The following is an 8955-nucleotide window of genomic DNA, read 5'->3' as shown; positions in this document are numbered from 1 at the left end:
CCAACCCCGTGCCCCGGAGTGAGTCGGCCGATCCAACCCAGTCTGGTGTCGAGGTGCAGCTGTGCATCCACTTCTCCACACGACAACTTGTGCATTTTGGGTAGGCACGCACGCGTACCGGCGCGGTGCGTCGTGACGCCGGGTTGGCGGCAGGTATGCTTAGAGAAATTCGTGTAAACAGTATTCAAGAATTGTATTTGTACGTGAGGGAGAACACGGCCCGGTTGATGAAGACTTCGCGTGATCTGTACCCGTGACTGCAGGACGGACGATTGTCCAGTGATTTTGGTGAAGTTGTTTGGAGTGATGTGAGGAGATTCACAGCGTGCGACCCTGGCCGGATATTATTAGAGCGATCAACTGAAGGAGGACGCGACAAGAGGCGGATGCCAAGCGTCTGTGGGAGATCCTGACATAGAGAGACTTGGGAAGACATAGGCTGCGAGAAGTAGGATTCGTCTGGCTTGGGATAGGGACCAATGACGTCCTAGCGATACAGAATAAGTTAGGGCTGGTGCCCCAGGATGAGAATGGTGTGAATGTGATGTTGCAGTTACATGCGTGCTAAAGATTGTGCCGATGGGACTGTGTAGAGGTGCTGAACCTTGTGTGACTCAGCCACTGAGAATGCTGGCTTGGGTTCCTGAATATCTCGGAAGCACCTCTCTGGCGCTGGGACATGTCGACGCTCTGCGGCAAGACGTATTGATCGCCTGGCCCGTAGTTCAACAGCCCGCTCTGCCGCGTTATGTAACGAAGGATCCACTTGAGACCCCACTTCGCCACTTCTCGAGCGTCTGGTGCAGGAGACTTGAGAAGCACACGGATACATCGCTTGCGAGGACGGCAAGACAAGGCGTCACGGTGGCAACGCGGGGTCCATTTGAGCGCACCCACGCAGACAGATGGGTCTCGTTTATACTTGTGTGTCTCAGGCTCCACCGTGAAACATTGCAGAATCGAAGGTGCCCTGGAAGATGTTTCGAGGTCTACAGAATGCCCATCATCAGTACTTCGATGCCCGTAAAGTTCCCCAATGTTAGAACGTGCTGTTAACAGATTAGAAAGTTCAAAGTGAGTGTACACACGAGGCGCCAGCCCGAGAACCAGAGCCCGGTGCGTCCGACTTCTGGTGACCTTGAGAACGCTGCACGAGCAGAAACGTCCCGAGATGTAGCCAATATCACAGTGATAATGCTTATTGAAGCATCTGCGTTCTGTGGCAAGATGTAGAGGCTGGGAGGAGACGCAGATCTATCTGTATGTAACTCCTGCGCAGTGTCCGTATCTCTTTGGAACTGCTGCTCCGTTGCAGTGCTCTACTTGTTACGAACAAATGTGTGAGCCCGGCTTCCGCGGAGAGTGTTGAACGTTTTGTAACGTGTCGACGTGAAGGTGGGTCGTTGGTGGGAGGTGAAGCCGTCATTGGACGCGACAAGACCAACACCACTTCAAACATTCACCCAGAAGATGGCAACTATGTTGATTGTCGACACGCTGTAAAACCCTGTAGCCTCTAGTCGACGTGTTCCCGAAGGCCGAAGTCATATATTGAGCCCCAGCCGTGAGATGGGTTTGTGGATAACGCGTGTGTAGACATGCAGGTACGATTTGTCGTAACTTTGACAGTTCATCAGTCATTGCTTCAAACCTCACACTTGCCACGCTACTTTGCATTTTACAGAAGGGGCCGGGATAGCTCAGTCGGTACAACGATTAGGGTGCGGGCTGGGCGGCTCAGGGATCGGGTTTCGATTCCCGTCAGGGGCAAGCGATTTTATCCTCTGCGTTGAGGATATTGCAGTTATCTTCGAGGTTCATAACTTGGGAAGGGAGAGTTGGCAGCCGCTATATAGCTGTCGCGTGATGCATTTCCAGTGCCCTGTCTAATGGGACACGCGTTTAAGGAGTGCTAGACCCCTCGCAAATTAATCCAAAGGATGGCATCTGCAAGGTTTGTCGAAACGTCGAAGCACCCGCTACCTTCAGCGCGGTGTGTGACATAACTGTTGTCTGGGGGCCGTGTGGAGTTTGCAGAGGCGACCCTCGGTGGCCTGGTATTCATGCGGATTTGTGTGAGATGGTTCCGGTTTAGTTGCGGTGTGCTGGGGTGGGGTGGGGGGTACACACATACGCAGACCAGCCTCATACCTTTGTACGGAGAGCATCGGGGGGCCGTTGCGGTCGATACGGCGCAGCAAGTTCCCACGGCTGTTCGGGTCAGCGACCTCCACCCCCTTCACACAGCGGGGTGCCTGTGAGTAGTGACGGGGCCGCTGTCTTCTTGAAGTTGCTCCTGTGTCAGGTCAGACCCCCATTAAGGCGCGGAGGGGACATGGAGGTAAATTTCCACGAATTCTAGATGTTGCTTGTGCCTTTCGCAGCCGAACTGGACACCCGAGGCGGTCACTTCACCATCAGCACCTTCATACGTGTAATAGCGAAGGTACCGGGTTCATGTATCGGTACAAACACCGTCTGTGTGTCCTGATTGGTGGTTGTTCTCATGCCCTGCAGACAGATACCTGTACTTACCTCAGATTTCGAAGGAACCAGCTGTCTCCATCTTCAGGGTATGATTCGTTCTCAGGGCGGTGACTGACCACCCTGAAAATGGAGGAAACAGTGACGCCCTACCAGGCTCCGATGGCAGTGTCTCAGTGTCTCAGTGTCTCAGCATTCTGATATATTGCGCTGAACTTTGCTGCATGTAATTCTCGGCTGATCTGTTTTGATGTGTGGCCCGCGCACTGTCTGCTTGGCTGCGGCCCGTGCTTATTTATGGCCTCTCGGCACGGCGCGTGTCTCTTGTTGGCATGCGGTCTGCCGAACTTGCGTGCCCTCCTACACGTGGACCGGCCCGGCCGGCCCTGCGTTATCAGCACATGATTGCGTCCTCTTTCCAGAGTGAACCGCCTTACCTGGCGACTGGGTCTTCTCCCGGTCTTCCTCAGTCTCACATTCGAATCCCATGAGGGACAAGAGCTCCTCTCCTCAGCGTCCGAATCGACTGTTAAGTGGAAAAAGCGGCTGGGGCTTGAAGCTAATCACTCAATTCCATCTAAGGCTGAAGTTAAGAATGCGTAGAGCTATACCTCGGTCCCCCATACGTCTGTATCGTGGTATCTAATTAAATACAGGCGGCTTTACCTTTATTTAAGCCGTGTGCCTGAATAGTCCGTTAAAATTGGTTACGGCCGCTATTTTACGTCACTCCCGGTAATGCATCCTCTACGATATTCGTACTCATCCTTACACGGTAGGCTGCACCGCGTACACGACTGTGGTTGTGTTAACGTTTCATCTGCAATGCTGAGCCCTGAACTTCGGGTGAGCGATATATAAAATCCAATTCGTACCTCACAGGGAACGCCGCGTCGCCATAACAACCACCAGCCGGCTTATGCTGTTCATTGTGAGAATCACATAGCTCAGTGGGTATAGCGACAAGGCTACCGGGGTTCGATGCCTGGTAGGTAAATGGGTGTCGGGGTTGAAGTGGCAGAGGCCGACCACTCACCTCCATGTAGTGCAGATGTCAAGACTGAAGGAGCTATACCTCCATTCCCCATACGTCTTCATGACGTTGTGCATAATTAATTAAAGGTAACTTTATACGAAACATGCAGTGTTGTACTGGTTAAGCAGGTGTGCACACTGCTGCCCGTCATCCGTGGTGTGTCTTGTGTGCAGTCTGTGTTAGTCCACTGAGACGGCGGGCCGGGAGAGGAAACAGAATTCAGACCAGGAGGCCCAGTTGCGAGACCAGTTGCCTTCTCTGATCGCCCACTGTGCGTGTAGCGCGGGCTAGCAGTTGGACAAGACGTCGGAGTCCCGCAGGACGTAACTGGCAGTTGGACGCCACGGCTAGCAGCTCCGGCTGCTGCTTGCTTTCGTTCCCAGATTCTGTGGCATCGTTTCGGGTTTCCCCTACCAATTCCTATCCCACCAACTGCACGTTCATAAATCACCATATCATCGACACTGTGTGGTGTGGATACTGACAACGTCGTTAAATTACCAACTAAAATCCCCCCCGTCCCAGAGAACTCTCAGTCAGCATAAACTGACATTTCATGGCGATATTCGTCTCGCCCTACTCGCGATTCACCGTTCATAGCTTCGTTTCACGCCACATAACCTCAGCAGTTGATGCACTTTGCTACAGTCCGCATCGTCATCTGCATATCGGCGCTTGTTGCCTGGACCGGAACCTGCCTTGACGTCACAAGGCGCGTGGAGTTGACGTCATAAGCGGTTGTGCTCATCACACAATGCCATCTCGACATCTGTGAACTACGGGCCCCCAGATCTCACACTTCGTTTATTCCGAACTATTGTTAACACCCGTTGAGAATTCATCAGCAAGGCTCATCATTGGTTATATAAATTTTCATACTATTAACACTCTGAAGTCTGAATTTCTTCTCAAAACCGGCTTAGGGAAACAGTCGCTGTTTATTGTGAGAATCATATGGCACACATAATGCACTCTGTGGGCAGAATGCAGAATTTCTAGTATGTTAAATAAGGTGGTACATATAGTAACCACTGGTTTTTAAAAGGTTAACTTCTCTTGTTTTCTACCGTATTCATTTACAGCCCTACATGCTATCGAATTATACGTCGAGGCCGACGTTTAGTGCCGTCTCCCACAAATAACATGCACTAATAGTCAATCGTAAACCTTCTTTGTGTATAGTATAGTATATTATACGTAACCCACATCAAAATATCAGTACTCACGGAATACACACGATACAGAGAAACACAAAGCTGCTTGCTCTTTCGTGACCTGCTACATAACGTACGTTCATGAACCTGTAATTTCATTGCTGTGGTTAAAATTTGAAAGAGTACATTGGGAGGGTAAGCTCTGACAGGATTCCAGAAATATTAAATTATGAATCGGGCGGAGAGAGGACGGTTATTGAACAGTGGCGTCCTGCACAAATCGCGGACGCCAGGTCCTCATGACGCACACATCTTTCCGTCGTTTTGCTTAGAATGTTCTTCTCATAACTATCGTCACTCCTTTTGAGCGACTGTAGACGGGGTTTGGATTGGAAATCGGATATACTGAACACTTACGTTCGTAACTACAAATAACTACGACGGTCTCACTGAGTTACGCACTCCAAAGATCACTGTAACTACAGCACACATAAAGTCTTCTCGGTTTTCACTATCCGTTGCTTGGTATCGGTTTCCAACGGCGGACCTCGGGGTTCCCGAACTGTCCCCGGTCTCAGCTGTCAGCTTCTCACTTCTCACAACTTCAGCTCTCAACTGACTCGTTTCTTTTGACAAGTGACCCGTCAGAGATAATAGGCAAGAAATTTTCTTCTTCTACCCATTTCGCACCTTTATCTCCTTCCCTCCGTCGCTCTGTTTGCCAAATGTGCGTTGGTCTTTCCCCCGACTGTGGGAACGGATGAGGGGCAGCGCCTCGTGGGCTGGCCGTGCTAGGCACTTCACTGCGGAACCTCGGGTTAAGTCCCGGGTGGCTTCATGGAAGATTCATGATGGGCGGAATGGCACTGGGGCTGGGTTTTCTCCAAATAATTGCCATTTTTGTTTGCTAATCACCGTTCCACCATTGTCCGATATCCATCTCTGCGGTAGTACTAATCAGGCAGCACATTAACACATCCTCGGACTTCAGGATGGGGGCTCCACTTGGCTGGTTGCAGGCCATTTTCTTTCATGGCGGAAACGCCAAGCCACTTCTCGCCATGTTCATTTTTTTAACGTTTACCATTGTCGAGTTTCTAAACAGTTCCGCTTTTAAATTGTGTATCTCCATGGTAACCACCGTTCTCATTCTTTGAAGGACCCAATTTAGTTTAAGCTTTGCAGAGGCAACAACAGAGGTCTCAACGGTCAGATGAAAGCCGTGGAATTAACGCAATTTCGGGTTGCCATAGTAACGAATTGTCGAGCTTTATCACGTTGCGTGCACGCAAGTTGTGAAGCAGGTCACGAACGAGCAAGCAGTCTTCGGTTTCAGTATGTTGTGTGTTTGCTGTAAGTACTGACATTTCGATGTGTGGGCGTAAAGTGTAGCATAGTATATAAAGCGAGACGATTTACGGTTGACTATTTATGCGTGTTATTCGCGGAAGATGGCGTAACTGGATTGGGATACTGGAGAAAACACGGGACGTGAATAGCTTGAAAGCTTACACAAATGACGAGACATCTCGTTGCATTCCCACGGCCGTAACACTTGTCAAGTGGACGTGATGATTTAATGGATTGCTTCAGTTCAGGTTTTATACCCCTAAATTTCACAGTATTTGAAGCGTTTTTATGGTCTTGACGTTGGGAAGAAAGTGTCATACGCGCAGCTGCCATGTTATTTTTTTAATTTTATTTCTGATAAGAACGTCCGTAATGCACTTGACGCACATGTATGTCGAAACACGGGGTTGTTTGTCGCGGGGCCTGGCTTGCCAATCGCGTTGCTGCCAGGGGCCATAGCAACGCGTCACAAACCGTATGCACGCAATCTATTGGTTAGCTGGTGATGAATGCATCTTGTGTGGATCTGGAAGATTCATTAACGTGTTCACAAAAGCCCGACGCAACCAGACCACATCCTCACACACTTTTTATTTAGGATCCATTGTAATACTTCCGTTGTCTTTCCATCTACGGCTACGCCTTCCAACATGTCTCTTTCCCTTCACATATTCCGACTGATTTTGGCATGCGCAACTCATCCCATTCTCCGTAATAATATCTGGTGAAGGGCACAAGTCATGAAGTCCTCAGGATGCATTTTACTCCACACTCCTGCCATTTCATCCCTCCACAGCACCGTGTTCCCTGAATGTCAGACCGAGTTTCCCACCCACACAGAACCACAGACACAATTTTTTTTTATTTCTCCAATTTATTATACAATCTATCCAGCTATTATGGATAATAAGTACTAGTTATGATGAGTATAAATGTAATTTAACATGAAGAACGTGTTCCAGTGAACTCGTTCTGCACCGCGCCCTTCGTCTTCCTCTCCTCTTTTCTACTGATTACTATGNAAAAAAAACCAGACAACCAATTTCCCGTCGGCACCCCTTGTGTCGACGTTAGAAATTTCAGGCCATACAGATGCAAATCTAAATTCTGAGACAAAATAAAACCCCAAACCAAAATTTAATACGCGCGTCGCAAGCGTTCATACAACGACTTGCGACCGCAGGCAGTCCTTACCGGCCAGCAGATAACACCAAAGGGAATTTAGAGCAGCCCCAGCCGAAACCAATATTTTCCACCACAAACCTGCTGGCTAGTAAACAACCTTCCAAGTCGACTTGGTCTAAGAGACTGCACTGTACAAGTCTCCCCTTCACAAGAGGGTACATGGGACCACGTGACTGACGTCAGGGTACCGCATGGTGGGGATGGAATCCGTCACAGGAAGGATGATGACCTCATCGTGAGCGGGCTAAGGCTTAGCATGGCTCAGTTCTATATGTAATTTAACTAATTATAGTCAATTAGTTAATTGTTTTACAAAATTAAATAGCAGATCTTTACAAAATTAGATAGCAAATCTGGTTAACAGTTCTGACGGTTTGAATCTGTGAAGCCTCCTGACTTCTTCTTCATCGTAGAGGTGCGTCGCTAAGGAATTCGGGTGCTTCCGGAGGCGTGCCTGATATTTCTTACTGGAGAGCGTGATTTCCTCGCGTACTGTTGGAATTCCCAGGTCCTTGTGTAGGACGAAGTTTGGTACGTACCATGGTGCGTTAACTAGTACACGCAGACACAATTTAATTTTTATATTTTTAGACAGACGAGAAGACAGAAGGTTCCGAGCGGAAGCCTCTGACAGTCTCGTGTGTAAATATATTGGATAGGCGATTCGAAACGGAGACCTTCGGCACACAAGTCAGGGGCGATACCGTTAGTCCCGTGATAAGGCGTATAAGAGACGCATTTAACGCCCCCTCCCCCGCCAGGCCTGGCAAAAGGGAGTGGTCAGAGAGCGCCCTTCCTGCACCCCGCGTGCTGTGGTTACTCACGCCACTGTCAGCACGAGGTATCGGTGGGGCGACGTCGCCAGGCAACGGCACTGGCGCGAGAGACTGAGAGATCTGGCTGCATCGATCGCCGCAGCCGTCACAACACGGCGTAGTACTACGCCCGTCACAAGATGGCGCCCATTCACCACTGCGCGCTCTGCCACGCAGACTGCTTGCGGCGTCATTTTGCTTTTGGTGCATGTCACCACCTGTGTGTGCGCCCGCTCAGTCAGTATAGCAACTAGACCACGGACTGGACGGCCTGGAAATCGGGGTTCGATTCTCTACACTGGGCAAGAATTTTTACTGTTTCCACCGAATTCCGACCAGCTCGGGGGCTCACCCGGTCTCTTTTCTAATGGGAATCGCGAACACTCTCGCTGGAGTAAAGCGGTCGGGGCGTGAAGCTGACGACTCATCTCCATCCTGCTGTGCGCGATTGATGCTGTTCGCCATTTACAATGATCATGAAACGAAGGAGGATGAGATGGGCGGGACACGTAGCAAGCATACCAGATTTAAAAATCCGCACAGAATTTTTGATCGGAAAGCCTGAAGTGACTAAATCACTTTGAGAACGTACTCGCGGATGAGGACAATATTAAAATGGAGATTAAATATAGTGGCTTGGTTTGGTCTGAATGCGTCTGACTTTAGATATAGCTCAGTGGTGGGCTGTTTTGATTACGGTAATGAACCTTCGGGTTGCATAAACGGCGGGGTATTTTCTTGAGTCATGAGTGACCCTTCGCTTCTACGCCATAGAGTTGGCAAATGAAACAGTCAGACCGTTACACCGAAAGTGTGAACATGCTTTATGTGCATCCTATGGCGCCCGCAATGCAAGTGCGCGCGGTTCCCACGGTCTGTGGGTACAGGGTGTCGGGTCCCATCTCACAGCTGCACGAATATCGATAGAACA

At 49.7% G+C, this 8955-nt stretch overlaps 1 protein-coding gene across 3 annotated transcripts in view; it reads left to right on the top strand.

Annotated features, from left to right (window-relative positions):
* The window catches only part of LOC111863536 (insulin-like receptor), a 69048-nt gene that overhangs the window by 10122 nt on the left and 49971 nt on the right, over positions 1–8955 (top strand). The window contains exon 1 of one of the 3 annotated variants that reach the window (XM_023849930.2): positions 1351–1604. The exons of the other annotated variants lie outside the window; for them this stretch is intronic. The gene's annotated coding sequence lies outside the window, so the exon portion shown is untranslated. Of the gene's footprint in view, positions 1–1350; positions 1605–8955 lie in introns of those variants that run through there. 3 annotated transcript variants of the gene reach the window in all.

The sequence above is a fragment of the Cryptotermes secundus genome, unplaced genomic scaffold (genome assembly GCF_002891405.2).
Source record: "Cryptotermes secundus unplaced genomic scaffold, Csec_1.0 scaffold184, whole genome shotgun sequence".
Lineage (NCBI taxonomy): Eukaryota > Metazoa > Arthropoda > Insecta > Blattodea > Kalotermitidae > Cryptotermes > Cryptotermes secundus.
Note: the sequence above shows the minus strand (reverse complement) of the source record. Positions and strands in the feature narration are given on the sequence as shown.